We start from the raw sequence: 16,546 nt of genomic DNA, 5'->3' as shown, positions 1-16,546 counted from the left end.
AAGAAAACACTTGTACCCAGAAAGTATAATGATGACATAAATTAAAGCAAACATAAATTAGAGGAACCATTCATCATATTCATGATGCAAAGAGTCAATATCAAAATGTCCATACCTTCAGAGTTATGTACAGATGCGATCCCTATCCAAATCTCAGGAGAATATTTTATAGAAATAGGAAACGAGGTAGCTAAAATCTACATGCGACCCTACCAGATCCTAAATAGGTAGATCAACCCTGATAAACAACAAAGCTGATGGAACCACACCCAATTTTTAAATATATTATGAAGCTATATATATATATATATATATATATATATATATATATATATATATAATGAAGCTTTGTGTGTTCTTACATTTTCAGATCAAGTCGAGATGTTTTGAAAGCGTAGATGTGAGACCTGAATCTGTGCCAAAAGAAAACAGTTGGAAATCTTCATGACATTGGAAAAGAAAATGATTTTCTGGGATATCACACCCAAAGTACAGGCAACAAAGTCAGCAATATGATGACATGAAACTACAATAGTTCTGTACAGGAAGGTGAACAATCAGCTGTAAACAGACAACACACAGGATAAAGATTACATTTTCAGATCATATATCAGGAAAGAGGTTGATTTTAAACGTTTGAGGCTGGGGATATAGCTCAGTTGGTAGAGTGTTTGCCTTGTAAGCACAAGGCCCTGGGTTCAGTCCCCAGCACCCCAAAAAGTTAACCTTTATTAAAACCTCAGAACTTAATAAAAAATAATAACTTCATTAAAAACAGCACGAGATATGAATAGATATCTCACCCAAGCAAAAACACGTATGTAAAACACTTCTTCCACTTGTATTATTCTTTCCTGTTTTACAGTAGAGGGGGTTGAGAGAGAAGAGGGGAGGGGAGGGGAGGAAAGGGGGGATAGTAGAGAATAAGAGAGAGAGCAGAATTCATCAGACACTAGGATGGCAATATGTAAATCAATGGAAATGTAATTGATGTAACTGATGTGATTCAGCAATCTGTATATGGGGTAAAAATGAGAGTTCATAACCCTTTTGAATCAAACTGTGAAATATATCAAATTAGATGTAATGTTTTGAACTACCAACAATAAAAAAAAAAAAACACGTATGTAGCCAAAGAGCAAAGAAAAGATGCTCAACATCCATCAGTTCTCAAGGAAATGCCAATCAGAGCCACCACGAGGTGAGGTCCTGTCACAGCAGTCAGGAGGGTGATGATGTGAAAGGAAAGGTCACCATGACTGTAGAAGGTTCCCTGTGCCTGGTTGGATGCCTGTCACGGCCCTCGAGAAATTCTGATAAACATCACCACTGTACTTGTGTTTTGTAAGCAAAGTCCAATAAAGAACAGGATCTGAGCAGAAGGGATGGATGGACACATATTTGCTGCCATTCTTTGCCACCCAGATAAAACATAGTGTCTTGGGTTCTCCTGGGCATTTCTCATGCATTTGATGCTTCCCTTCGATCCACAGGTCTAGGTTCTCATCATTTATTATTTATCTAAATCCTGGACAACTTCTGTTTTGATTTATCTGGATCCTGGACATATTCTATTTGTGTATGCCCTGTGGATGAATGCATCCAGGTTTCTGTATCTGGAAAATGTCATTTTCAACTTTATTCTTGAAAAATATTTGGTCTTCATGTATAACATTTGGAGGAAAAAAGTTGTTTATTTTTTTTTACACTTTTAAGATATAGAGGGGATGTGGGGGTAGAAAGATAGTAGAATGAAACTTACATTATTACTGTATGTATATATGTGATTGCACGGCCAATATGATTCTGCAACATGTACACTCAGAAAAAATAAGAAAAATAATTGTATCCCATTTATGTAGAATATACCAAAGTGCATAAATGTTTTCTACTGTCATGTGTAACTAATTAAAACAAATTTATTTTTTTTTAAATATGGTCTCGTTGTCTTCTGGGTTCCAGAGTCTCTGAGAGAAACGTGCTTTCATTGTTATCCATGGCCTCTGATGAGCTGATTTTGGAGGGCATCATCTGCTTTTAAGACAACCTCCTGCTTTCTGGCAGTTTAAATGCAAAGTGCCATTGTCATTTGTGTTTTTTTGACCATATCATAACTCAAATAGAAATACTATGGATATAAGTGATTCTGTACTTTGTGTAATTTTTCTAAGTTTCAAAGACCTTAGAAGGAAGTTGTGTTCTATATCAAAACCTCAGCTTACACAGGGTAACCCTGCATTACTTAAAAATATTTGCTAGGATTTTCTCACAAAGCACTTCTTGTCCAAAACTAATTTCACAAATTACAAGCTAATAGAGTCAGTCTGGTACTCAACCACTTAGGTGCATGACAGTGAGGTTGCAAGGATACTTAAAGAGAAAAGGTGGTGGTGGTTTCCCATTCCTGGTGACAAAATATCCAGGAATACAAGTTCCTAAAACTTGGAAAATAATATTTTATGCCCATTAAACTCAAGTTTTTGGGATGTCAAGATTTTTTCTGGGGTTACGGGTGTGCACCACTATGAATGTCCCCCATTTCTTTACTTTAAAAAAAAAAAACATTCTCTTTTCTCCCAGAACTGCTGGAGACTTATTCTAAAGTATCGGTAATGTCAATATTCTGAAACAGAAACTATACTTACAACTTTTTTACGTTTACAAGGAATTTTGTATAATTCTTAACCTGGTCTCAGCAAGAGGATTTCCATTTATTTTGACCATATTTTGATCTAGAATTCCTTCCATTTCTTTTTTTTTTTTTTTTTGGTCAATATTCTTTCATCAAGCTTGTAAAAAAAAAAACTCAGTCCATTATTTTTCCACCTCTTACACCCTGTTTTTTCTTTTAGTTTTGGATCTGTAATTATGCAAAGGTTTGAATGTTTATAGCTTATGCACACTTATTATTAATTAATTATTTTGGGGGGGTACCAGGGATTGAACTCAGGAGCACTTGACCCAGCCCCACCCCCAGCTCTATTTTGTGTTTTATTTAGACACAGGGTCTCACTGAGTTGCTTAGGTCCTCATTCTTAGTGAGGCTGGATTTGAACTCATGATCCTCCTGCCTCAGCCTCCTAAACTGCTGAGATACATGAGTATGCCACTGTGCCCGGCTCATATTTATTTTATTTTTTGTTCTTTTAAATTATACATGACAATAGCATCTACTTTGACATATTTATACAACCATGAAATAGGTCTTATTCTAATTAGGTTCCAGTCCTGTATTTGTACATGATGTGGAGATTTACTGTGGTGTATTCGTATATGTGCAGAGCAAAGTCAGGTCAGGTTCATGTGACTGTCTTTCTTTTTTTCTGACCCTCATCCCTAAATTGTAGAAGATGTCAGAAGAGGGCAAGACCTCCCACGTTCCTGGATAAGCAGAATTCATATTGTTAAAACACCATACTACTGAAAGCACTCTACAGATTCAATGCAAGGATCTTTAATTCCTATTAAAGTCCCCATGATGTTCTTCATATAAATGTCCCATTCAATTTCACTGCCACAGACTCTAAGAGGGCATGAGGGATTGACAGCACATGTTATATGGGTTCAGCACCTAAAGGACCTTCTAAGGCAGCTGTCTCCTACCAACATCTGGCTGAATTCTCCCAACATCACGAAGCAGAGATCAAGAGCCACATATTACAAATGAAGAAACTGAAGCTGAGACATGAAAAAAGTCAAAACCCTGCAGGAGACACTTCTATAAGAAACTCTCAGGCCCCACAGATTTCCTTTGGGCCCGAGGTTTGTAAAAAAAACCAACAAGATTTATAGGCATTTGCCCTATGACATTCTTAAAGGCATCTTGCAAAACGAAGGCTTTATAGAAGCAAGTGATTTATTATGTATATGTACATTACATGCCACAATGTATACTTTAAATGTATACTTTAAAATGCATTTTTTTTAAAAGAGGTAAGCCAGGTGGGACCTTGCAAGCCTGTAATCCCAGCAGCTCAGAACGCTGAGGCAGGAGAATTGCAAGTTCAAACCCAGTTTCACCAATTTAGGAAGACCCTGTCTCAAAATAATATACAGACAAATGGCTGGATATGTGGGTAAGTGGTTAAGCATTTGTGGGAACAATCCCCAATGCTCCCCACCTCCCAAAATGAATTACAGAAAAAAAAGGTGTCATCCACTATTATGATTTTGGATGCAATTTTATTTTATTATATCTTCTCAGCAAGAAATACACAGGCTCACACATTTGAATTGAAACTCTATTATAGAAACCAGACCACATTACTTGATCTTTATGTAGTTTAGTTCAGTAGAACACTAATGGAACTCATTGGGTGGGGATGCTTCTGATTGAATTCTATTTCAAGGCTTATGAAAATTAGAACCCCCCAAAAAGAGAAGAAAATGTCCCCAACATTGACAGGGATTCCAGAAGCCTCCCAGTAATGACAGTTATAGGGAGATGTCATGGCTGAATTCAGACCCTCATCTCACTTGTGGATCTAATTGTATATTTTGCTTTCTAAGAAGATGGACCCAAAACACTCTGGGCAGAGTGTAATATTCCTCTTTTTCCTGGCGGGAAATTTATTCCATGAATCAACTTCACTTAGTTACACTAAAACTAGTTTCTGCTCTTAAGAGGAATCCTGAAGGCTTTCTAGGAACCAGGCTCATGAGCACAGAGCCCAAGGCTGTGGCTTCAGGGAGAGTTTACGCGCAGCTCTGGCGCCACCTGGTGTCCAATGCTCAGCTCAGCACGTCTAACGGGAGAAATGACATTAATCCCAGGGAGTACCAGGTGGGATAGGTTGACAGATGTCCTTGGAATTTTGGGGGGACTCGTGGGGACGCAACTACAGAAGGCGGCGAGGGCCATCTCCTGAAGGAGGCCTTTATCTCAGGTAGGAGGGTCTCGGGGCAGCTGAGTGACACTAAGAGAGGTGACAGTGTGAAAACTCAGCAGTGGAAATGTCCCCATGGAGGGTGTCAGGACATCAGGGACCTAAAGGAGCCCACGCCTGTTTGGCACCTCCACAGCTCTGGTGCCACCTAGTGTCCGATGCCTGCTCAGCGCCTGAACTCTAGGTCCAGACCAGGAACAGGAGGGGACTCCCAGGAGACACGGGGACTCCAGGCCAGGGGTCTTCTCCTGTGTCCTCACTGTCCAGGGCGGAGCCTGCGAAACCGAGTGTTGACTGTTTTATAGAGGACAAAACTATCCACCTGTCCGTCTCAACCACATCCCCGTCACCCCTGCGCCCCCCCACCCCATACCGTCCCTTAGAGACGCCAGGGCTGCGCTGGCCTCTGTCCAGCCTGAGAGGCTTGTCCTGTTCACAGCTGCAGCGAGTCCCCAAAGTCGCCCTGGCGGGGTCAATTCCGCTCCCGTCCGCGCTTCTCCCCCTGCCCAGGGCCAGGACGCACTGCCCGGGTCAGTGCAGGAGACCGCGGGGGCCAGGCTAGGACCAGTTTCTCGCCCAGAAACAAAGTCTCCAAGGCGACATCCCAGGACCCTCCCAGAGACCCCCGGACTCCAACCCACCTGGACATACGGAGAGTCCCCCACGTCCCTGAGGAGGGACGAAGAAGGCTACGCAGCAGGTCCTCAGCCTCCCTCCGAGGCCTCCCCTGTGAGGGGGGAACTGCGCCAGCAGAGCGGACTCTGGGGTCACATCTCAGACCGCGCGGGAGCCCTAGGGCCCGCTACCCGCTGGGTCGAAGGCAACCTCTGAGGGGATTTCTAGACACACGCGCCTCTCCTGTTCCTTCACCATGTGCGCATGAGCCCGCCTCGCCCTCAGCTGCCCTGGAGGCTCCTTGTTCCCCGCGCTGCGTTCTCCTGGGGACCCCGGGGCAGGCCGCGCCTCCCACGTGTTTCTGCTGGCCCTGCCCCCTGTGCTCTTAGGGGTGGGGCTCCACTCAGCCCCGCTCGGCTCCACCCCCAGCTGTGCCCACTAGTCGGGCTTAACTCAGACCTTCTAGCTCCAGCCCCAGCTCCACCCATTCCCTGGGTTCCCCTTGCTCTGCTCCGCCCCACCTGATTCCCTAGGCCCCGCTCGCCCCTCCTACTGGGGTGAGGTTCCACTCACTCTGCTCGGTTCTGCCCCCAGCTCTGCCCATTCGCTGGGCCCCGCCCCGCCCACTGCTCCTAAGGTTTGGCCTCCCAGGACCTCTCCGCCCAGCACTTCGGCTCTGCCCAGCTCCTTTTGCTAAACCTGACAGGTGAACAATAATGCTTATCAATGACTTCTCAGTGACACTTCCACCCCAGAAGGAACTTGGAGAGGAATCCCCTGCTCAAGGTAACCTGGTATAGATGCGAGATGAGGCTGGTGGGAGCCTGCCTTTCTTCTGCTGCCAGTTTACATCCCCAAAGTAGGAGTGAATCCTGCAGCTGTAGTCCCCCAGGTGCTTCCTGGGTGCGCGTGAGGTTTCACACAGGAAGCACCAGGGTCTAGACTCCTTATGGCATAACGGGACTCAGGTATGATCCTTGCTCTGTGATAGAAAACTTGGATTTGCCTTTGTCAAAGGGGTATTGCAACTTACTTATGTTTCTTGCTGTCTAACTTTTGAGGTTTTCCAAAATGAGGTAGAAGTGGATTTTAAGTGGATATTTTTTAATGTAGGAGTTCACTAATTACTATTAGAAGCATCAGATGACCTCAGAACAGTAATAAAATTTTATATCATCAGTTATTATTGTGCATAAGAAAATAAGTAGCAAACATAAAATTAAAGACAGTTCTACTGACCATAATATCAAAAGCAAAATACTTGGGAATTTTTCAAGAAATGTTAACACTTGAACATTTAACATGGCTTGTTTTTAGAAAATATAACATTATCTCTAAGCCACCTTCTTATTTTTGGTGACCTTAACTCATAGAAAAGAATAGGATTTAAAAAATTACCCCTGTGATTCTGAGGACGCGACTTAAGTATGGTCTACCAGTGAGCTCTATCATCATCCCATTTTTATTTTTCTTTGAGATATGGTCTTGCCAAGTGAGTGAGGCTAAACTCAAAATTGTGACCCTCAAGGCTCGGCTTCCAGAGCAGCTGGGGTTTCATGAATGTGCCATCACAACCCTGGTAAAGATTAGTATTTGTTTTTTTTTTTTTTTTTTTTTTTGATGTAGTGAACAGAGTACCTTTATTTATATATTTATTTTTATGTGGTGCTGAGGATTGAACCTAGTGCCTCACATGTGCTAGGCAGGTTCTCCAACCCTGAGCCCCAAACCCAGGGATTAAATTCTTGACGTTCATATAACAGATGGCTCAGGATAATATCTAGGTTTCAAACGTGAATAAAGTCCCCATTTTGTGAGTAGAAGGTAGAGGCCACAATGAGAGAAAATGTCTATCCTTATCCTTGGAAGAGGTAACATCAACTGTGGATTCACCTGCAACTTAGTATTTGAGGAATTCCCAGATATTAAAAATATAAACAAAAAAGACATGAGGTCAGGGCTCTGAGGTAGGGGAACTAAGTATTCCAAATTGTGATGCATCAAACTGACAAAAACAATGCTAAGGTAACTGGGTATAGAGAATAGGGTCCCTCACATTTAACTATAGGATCACAGAAGATATATAAGAAAATAAACCATGTACTGGGTACATTTTAAAAAGATGATCATGGGTTGGACTTGGTCAGAAGTCATCATTATCACACCCTACCAACACGCCCACACACATTATTTTCCTTTTACCTCTTCCCCTTATTAGCAGTCAAGCCAACATCAACTCCTCAAGGTGCATCCTTGCATGAAGAGAAAGGACTGAGCCACAGTCCCTTGGGGATCACAATGGGCAGATCATTGTCTAGCTTATGGAATGGCAGAGTTCAGGAACATCTCTGTCTCTTTTCTCTCACAAACAAATAACTAGAGGTTTCAATTATAAATTGATGGATGAAGTGACCTTGGGAGTATTGGGTCAAATATTTGGAACACTGAAAATATAAATGTTCAGCAGCCTAATGTCTTATTTCTTTTTTATCTTTGTTTTTGTTTTTAATGGTGTGAATTGACCCCAGGGGCACTCAACCTCTCAGCAACATTCCTGATCTTTTTTTGTAATTTAGTTAGAGACAGGATTTCACTGAATTGCTTAGTCCTTTCCTACGTTGTTAAGGCTGACTTTGTATCACCCTCCAGAGGCACTGGGATTACAGTCATGCACCACTACACCTTGCTAAGGTTTTATTTCATTATTTGCACAAGAGCAGTTTTTCATGTAATATAACCTACTAAATGCTCTCAAAATATTTCACTTTGTGAAATATTCAAAGAGAGAGCTTATTAACTTTATGTTAACAAACTTAAAGGATATGATTTTTCTTATGCCTTGGCTTCTTTTCAATTGATAAAATCAGGTTAGGACATAGTTTTCTAGTTTCTTTATTCTCTTTTTTTTGGGGGGAGGGTATTCTAGGGATAGGTCCCAGTATCACTCAACCACAAAGACACTGCCCCAGTCATGTTTAAATTTATTTTAGAAACAGGGTATCACTGAGTTGTATAGGTCCCTATTAATTTGCTGAGTCTGTCTTTGAACTCGTAGCTTTCCTGCCTCAGGCTCCCAAGACATTGGGATTTCAGGTATGTGCCCCGGCTCCCAGTTTCTTCATTCTTTTCCAGTTGTTGCTTTCTTTTGTTACATAAATTCAAGTTGAATAACAGTATGTTTAACAATACAGATATAGAGAAAAGCCAGTGATGTAGGTAAGCAATTGAACATATCCACCAGAAAGTACATTATATATTCACCAGGGTCTATTACTCAGCCATCAATACAAACTCCTCTAATGGTAAGCAAAATAGATGAAATTGGTTGATGTCATGCTAAGGGAAGAAATACACAATAGTGTCAAATCTCATACATTAACTAATATAATATCATGTGCAAGTACAATAGTGATGAGTATGGCTGAGGAGTGTGTGGGGGGCATCAAGGGCAGAAGAGGGTATTTGGATATTATGAATACATGTATATGCATATATATAAACATCACATTAAATCCCATAAGTATGTGCAATTGCTATGTGATGATAAAAACCATCATCTCTCATAATTATCAAATTCTACACTAAGAACACAATCCTGCTGTCTTTTGGAATTCCAGTAAATGATGTGATATTATTGATGATGCTTCTTGATAACAACCAGGCTCTTCCTACACATCCATTCTATTTCCTTCCAGGCTCTGAACAGAGAGTATACAATGTATTTCTGCATCTGAATCATCTCACTTATCCTAAAGTCCTCCAGCTTGTCTGTGTTATTGGAGAATATTCTTTTGTTTCTGCGGTTTCGACCCAGGGTTGCCTTACCAGTGACAGAGATCCACCATAATTTTCTTTTTCAGTTTTAAAACAGAATGTGGAAGATCTCTGCAGGTGTCTGTGAGTTTGCTTCCAGAAGGCTGAGTCAGAAAGCATGGGGGATACCAGTAATGAACATATATATATTGGTGTTCAATAGGTTTGATATGGAAAAAAGCAAGAGAAGCAGTCACTTGCTTATGTTCCAAGCTTCTTGAAGTTCCCCTTTGGGGAGTTGCACAATTGGCTCTACCGGGGTGTTTTAAAAAATTTTATTTGTTATAATTAGTTATCCATGACAGTATAATACATTTATATACTTTGATATATATACATAGATGGGATATAATTTCTCATTTTTCTGAGTATACGTATTGTAGAATCACATGGGTCATACAGTCACATACATAAATAAAGTACTAATGTCTGTTTCATTCTCTTTCTTATTTCCACATCCTCTGCCTTCCCCTCCTTACACTTTTTTCTACCTAATGTAAGTTAATGCTATTCGTTTTTCTTTTGCATTACAATTCTTAATACTCATATAAATCACAATTTTGTATCTTTTTTATGTAACGTATGTTGACACCCAATTCAAGTCTTCATGCATGTACTTTGGATGATGTTGTCCATTACATTTTACCATCCTTGTTGTTCCCCATCCACCTCCCTTTTTCTGCCACCCCTCTGCCTTATCTAGAATTCATCTATTCCTCCTATGCTCCTCCTTCGTACTCCACTATGAGTAAGCCCCCTTATCTCAGGGAAATATTCAGCATTTGTTTTTAGAGGGAGGGCATTTGTAACTTCACTAATCATTATCTTCTCCAACTCCATCCATTTACATGCAAATGCCACAATTTTATGCTTTTATAGCTGAGTAAAATTCCATTGTGAATATATGCCACATTTTTTTTAATCTATTCATCCACTGAAAGGCATCTGTGTTGGCTCCATAGTTTATCTATTGTGAGTTGTGGTGCCATAAACATTGATCTGGCTGTGTCCCTGTAGTATGTTGTTTTTAAACCTTTGTGCTAAGACTAAGGAGAGGGATAGGTGGATCAAATTAAGGTTCAATTCACATATTTCAAAGGAATCTCCATATTACTTTCCAAATTGGCTGTACCAATTTGCAGTCCCACCAGCAATGTATGAGTGTACCTTTTCCCCACATCCTCACCAACACTTATTGTTATTTGTTTTCATAATAGCTGCCATTCTGACTGAAGTGAGATGAAATCTTAGAGTAGTTTTTATTTGCATTTCTCTGATTCCTAGAGATGATGAGCATTTTTCATATATTTATCGATTATATATCCTCTCCTAAGAAGTGTCTGTTCAGGTCCTTAGCCCCCTTGTTGACCAGGTTATTTGTTTTTTCATCTACCAGGATCATTTAAGCCCTCTATCCTTGACCACAGCTGCTTCATTTGCTTCCTCATATTGTGAAGCTTCCAGCTTCTTGTACTGAGCTGTTACCAGTTTCCCAGTGTTGCCGTTATGCAGGCAAACATTTGGTGACTATTTGTCTCATGATTATGTGAGTAAATATAATAAGCTGCCTTCTGTATACACATGTACATTTTTTTTGTATTCTATTTTTCTGAAGAATCCTAAATATACAGGCATATTCTCAAGGTCTAGGTCATATTGCATCTCTAGTTATAATTTTTTGAAAAAACCCTTATAGTTTTTTTAATGTCTATTCAAATTTATATTTCTGGCAAGGATGTCCAAATGTTTCCTTTTCTGCATATCCACTGCAGTATGTGTTACCTACCAACATTTTGAGGATTGAGCCCACAAGCATGTGGCTATATCTCATTGTGATATAACCTAAAAGCATAAAAATTCCAAAAGAAAATAGGAAAAATTTTTTGTCATTGGTGTTGGCAATGGTTTTAGATAGAATATGCAGAGACTGTACACGGAAAAAACGGCTGAGACTATATAAAGCTAAAAATGCTTCTATACAGCAGAGAAATCAATCAATGAAATGTAAAAGACTGGGTTAAAGAAAACCGTTTCTAGCCCTACATCTGAAAAAGCTCAACATCCAAAATATAAGAAACTTACACAACTCACCAAATTTTAATATAAACCCCTCATAACCTAATTTAAATATGGTAAAATAATTGGATTCTCCCATAAAAATTTAAAAAGTGTGTAAAGACATATGAAAGTTACTCAAGATCACATATTAAACTACATAAACTGATAATGTAGCTTTTCTGCTTTATTTGTCTCACAGGATTATGGGTGCACATTCTCCATCCTTCACGGGGCATCTTGAGATCCATTAGCAAAATGCCAGGTTCTCATTTTCCCTATGCTTCCTCATTATTCCATCTTAATTGCCAAGAAAATCTCGAGCCTGGAAAACAACAAAATACAGATAAATTGCAAGATAATCGTCAACTTTGAAAATTACTTCAGGAATCAATAGAATACATTAGTAGACCCAGATGTGAAGAAATATAAAATAGACCTACAAATCAACATTTAACTTTACAGCTGCTCAAAAAATACATGCAGTTATGCTGATATGGGAGTACATGCCACTAGTCTTCACTACCTCGAGGCCACAGCAAGAAGAGGATTTAGGCTACAGAATTTGAGGCCAACCTAGCAAAAACCCAGCTCTAAAAATTGACCTACCAAAAAAACAAACAGTAATCACATTTTTAAAAAGGAGCCTTCACGGGTGATTTCTATGAAACATGTAATTAGGATCAGTAACAATAATTTATGATCACGTCTAAATGTAGAAGAAGAAAATTGACTAATTTTTTCAGTAAGGCCAGAAATATCAGCTAACACAGCATAAGAATGGAAATTGCAGACCATCCTTTTATAGATGTTGACACAGATATTCAAAACCCCTAGGAAACTGATAACAACAACAAAAAGAATGATTGGACTTCATGACCAAAAGGGACATTGTCATATGGGAAGTTCCCAAAAATCATTTTGATAGAGCAAAGCTATGGCAAATCACTTACCATATGCCTGTAAAATCTATGGCCAATTATGACCTGAGGAAAAATTTTTTTCAATCCACTTAACGGCAGCTATGAACTGTTTTTATATTTAAAGGTGTGAACTGAAGTGTTTCACAATCTAGTTTTAGAAAAAAAAAGTTTGCTTTTCTGACTTTTAAATATTGTTTGAGTATATTAAATGGGATTTTCATCAAAAATCAAATAGCATATGCAGATGATACTATTATTTCCATAACGTTTCTAAGCAATTTCCATGAACTAATGAAACATAAGAATAAGTTCAATAATGTTATGGGTTAAATGGTCAACATTAAAGTATTTAAATTCTATACAGTAGCAATAAGCAGTGTTAAAATGACAAATATAGGAAAAATAATCTGAATGAAAGTATTAACAAAAGAATTGTTCACTGCAAAGTAAAAAGTAAAGGTGAAAGTAAAATGCAAAGAAGATCATGGAAATGAAATGAGAAAACTGTTAGTATTCAATGATTAAAAGTTTGATTTTGGGTTTTAAGGGTTGATGGGCTTCCACCAGACTAGCGCACAGGGTGGGGCCGGCCTTCCTCCTCCCTCTGGCCTGGCATGGTACAGAGCTTTTTCCTATGGTCTGATATGTATTCTATAAATGTCAGTTAAGTTTTTAATTGTGTTATTGAGCTCTATAGTTTCTTTATTCAACTTTTGCTTGGAAGATCTATCCATTGGTGAGAAAGGTGTGTTAAATTCACCCCAGATCATGTTGTGGTCAATTTGACTCTTGAACTTGAGAAGAGTTTGTTTGAACATAGGTGCGCCATTGTTTGGGGCATACATATTTATGATTGTTATGTCTTGTTGGTGTACGGTTCCCTTAAGCAGTATGAGATGTTCTTCTTTATCTATTTTGATGACTTTGGCTTGAAGACTACTTTATTTAATATAAGTATGGAGACCCCTGCTTGCTTTCAAGGTTCATGTGAGTGGTATGTGTTTTCCCAATCTTTCACCTTCAGTCTGTCCTTTCCTGAGTCTCCTGGGGGCAGAATATGGTTGGATTTTTTTTTAATCCAAGCTACTAGTCTATGTCTTTTGATTGGTGTGTTTAAGCCACTAACATTTAAGGCTATTATTGAGTCATGATTTGTATTTCCAGCCATCTTTGTTTATTTTTGCTACTTGAAGTGTTAATTATTGTTTAATTTTTAATTTTTATCTTCATATAGGATCCAGCATTTTAATTGAACATGTGTAGTGATCAAATCTGTGCAATTTCTACCTTCTAAAATATTAATTTAATGTTTAAATTGTGTGAACTTTTTTTAGAATGTCCACAGTCTAATAATTACTTATAGAGTTAAAATTATGGAGTATAAAACCTAAGAGTTACTTTTCCCTCTTAACTGCTTTTTGGCACTCCTTGCCAACTGTCTCTTATAACAGATATAAAAAGATTTTCTCTTTTGTGGTTCTTTGTGATCAACTTTCTCAGCTTCAACATATAAGTGCAAACATACAGGATTTGTGAAATATGAAAAATCACTAGAAAAAGACAGTCTCCCATGGTAAATCTAGAAAAAAAAATATAAATTTAAAAACTTTAAAGTATAATCCCAGTGCTTTGTAAGGCTAAGACAGGAGGATGCTGAGTTCAAATCCAGCAACAGCAGGGCCCTGAGCAACTTGGTGAGATGCTGTCTCTAAATAAAATACAAAATAGGAGTGAGGATGTAGCTCAATTTTTGAGTGCCCATGAATTTAATCCCTGGTATCCCTCAAATATATTAGGGTTCACATTTAATCACTAGGCCTTAGTTATTTTTGGTGAGATCTAGATATAAATGTCATATGCCAATTCTTATGAATTTATTTTATGTAAGTCAAATATTATAAAAATATTTTTACAGTATAGGCTTAAATTGATCTATATTATCATGTAAAAAATAACTTAAAAATTGCTTTAGATGTATCTGAATGCCTGCAATTCCATTGACTTAGGAGTCAGAGTATTGCAAGGCCAAATTTCAGTAACTTAGCAATATTTTCCCCCAATATAAAAAATGGCTGGTGAGATAGTTTAATGACTAAGTGACCTAGGTTCAACCTGTGCTACAAAGGAAAAAAGGAGGGTTTTAAAATTGCTTTGTTTCACAACAGAAACAAATGTGGAATTTAAAACCATCCTGTTTATAACGGGAGAGTAAATATGATCTGTCACCCCTAACAACACATGTGCAGACTTACAGCTTGGGGTTGTCCTTATCACCCAGCTCAGCTTCACCACTACTGCCAATGCTCCCCATGTCCTCTTGGTGTTCACTAACAGATAAAAGGGAGATGGAGAATTGAGACTGGTCTTGCTTCAAGCAAGTGGGCTTGTGACTGATGTAAGCCTAGGCAGAAACCTCTTACATGTGGCTCTTTGTGTGCTGACAATCTATGAAGAGCACTAGGGAGAAATTACTGACACCACAGAGAGGGCAACATCATCACCCAGCACCTCTGCTGCAAAACACACCCTCCAGTAAAATGATGAGCAAACCTGGGCAATATTTGACTGAATCAATGGCAGCTTCTTGTGAGAAGTAGATATGAGAACCATGGCTTGCTTTTATAATTTGTCAGGGTTTTAAAATACACCTCAGGGTTCACACTTACATCTATGATATTTATATTACTATTATTTTAAATTTCTTTTGAGAAAAGCAACTATAAGAGAAATTGTTCTTTGAAGTCAAGAAAGAAGAAGACCCAGAGGTGCTTCTCTGTGGGCACAAGTGCATGGAGTACTGCTTACAGGGCATAGGTTAAGGGCATCTGCGTGGTAGGCCACTCCCCATGCTAGGCGAGTGAGTGGCAAACTGCTTCCCCCATTGGCACAACTCTGGGCACAAGGCCATGTGTTACACTCCCACTCTTTGATTGTTCACTGCAAGGACACTGAGCAGACATTACATTGGTGGCTGTTTATATTTTGCTTAGGCACTGCCTGAGTACACATGTAACTGCACAATAAAATCAGGCCTGCTTGGTTTCTGGAGGTCTTGATTAGAGACTCCACAACCACACTCTCCTCTACTATGTTCTGTGGACATCCTCATGGATGAAAGAGCCCATGCAATTCTCTGCAGACCCCAAGCTCTCATTACTGGGAAATCCACACGATCCTGCAGGAAGGTCCATTTTCCCTGACTGATAATGCAATTGAAGAGTCAAGTTTTGCTTTCAGCTTTCCTGCTTTATCTTGCTCTGTGTGTCTTAGGGTCACATTTATCTGTGCATGCTAATGACAAGCTCAAGCTCAAGCTCTAAGGGAAATATTAAAATTAAGAAAAGAGGAGGAAGATCTATAGGTCACATGTTGTAGAAATCACAGGCAGATGAAATCTAGTCAGAGCCGAGGCAGAGTCCTAGCTGGAGTCCACTCTAAAAAACCTACATGATCAACTCGACCTTCTCTGAGAGAAATTCATGTAAAAAGCAGGCTCAGTATGCTGTGTACTGTATATAAATATACATAAAAGCATTAATTCGCTATATTAAAAAGGATCCCCATTATCTGGAGTCAAAAGAAAGGACAGTCATTTTAAGCAGACCCACTTATGTTCCAGTTGTAGAAATCAGAAGATAGTTCTTGAACACTGCCATTATCAACATGTGAAGGGTAAGTACAAGCACGATAATGAATGAGACATTTATTTTTTCTAGAGGTAATGGAAATTTGAACTAAATGGAAATATATAAAATCAAAACTAATATCCACAGACACAAATTCCACATGGATGGGATGAGGGAGGTTGGAAAACTGAAGAAGAAAGTCACAATAATTGCCAAAGCATGAGACCTCCAAAGCCACATGAGAGGAAAACATAAAACAGGAAAAGAGTGCAAGTCATTGAACAAGTATTTCAGCATGTGAACAGTTAGAAAGACATATCAAGGGTGGAGGAAAAGTATCCCCTCATGCAGCTCCCATCCTGGACCCGCCACATGAAAGTTTTCTGCCTTTGGTGAATTGGGCTCTGCCTTACTCCCTGGTATAGCCTACTAATCACCAAAGTGCCACCTGGAATACTGTCTCTCATACACACTCACCTCCTGGGAGGCTTCTGAATGAGCCATGGCAGAGGGTTGGCCAGTATTTCCAACTTTGTGGAGCCAAGAGGAGCTCATTGGAGAGGTGGAGAATTGCAGACCACACTTTTGTTGTAATGTGGACATGCTGTGTAATTAGGTGTTGTTGAGT

The 16,546-nt window shown here is 39.3% G+C and overlaps 1 protein-coding gene and 1 non-coding gene across 5 annotated transcripts in view; one reads left to right on the top strand and one right to left on the bottom strand.

Annotated features, from left to right (window-relative positions):
• Positions 1-16,546, bottom strand: part of LOC144371504 (uncharacterized) — a 338,074-nt gene that overhangs the window by 31,621 nt on the left and 289,907 nt on the right. The gene's annotated exons all lie outside the window — the stretch shown is intronic.
• Positions 644-717, top strand: Trnat-ugu (transfer RNA threonine (anticodon UGU)). Its single transcript has one exon. It is a non-coding gene; the product is annotated as a tRNA-Thr (tRNA).

Source organism: Ictidomys tridecemlineatus, chromosome 16 (genome assembly GCF_052094955.1).
Source record: "Ictidomys tridecemlineatus isolate mIctTri1 chromosome 16, mIctTri1.hap1, whole genome shotgun sequence".
Taxonomy (NCBI): domain Eukaryota; kingdom Metazoa; phylum Chordata; class Mammalia; order Rodentia; family Sciuridae; genus Ictidomys; species Ictidomys tridecemlineatus.
This window is presented reverse-complemented; position numbering and strand designations above follow the sequence as displayed.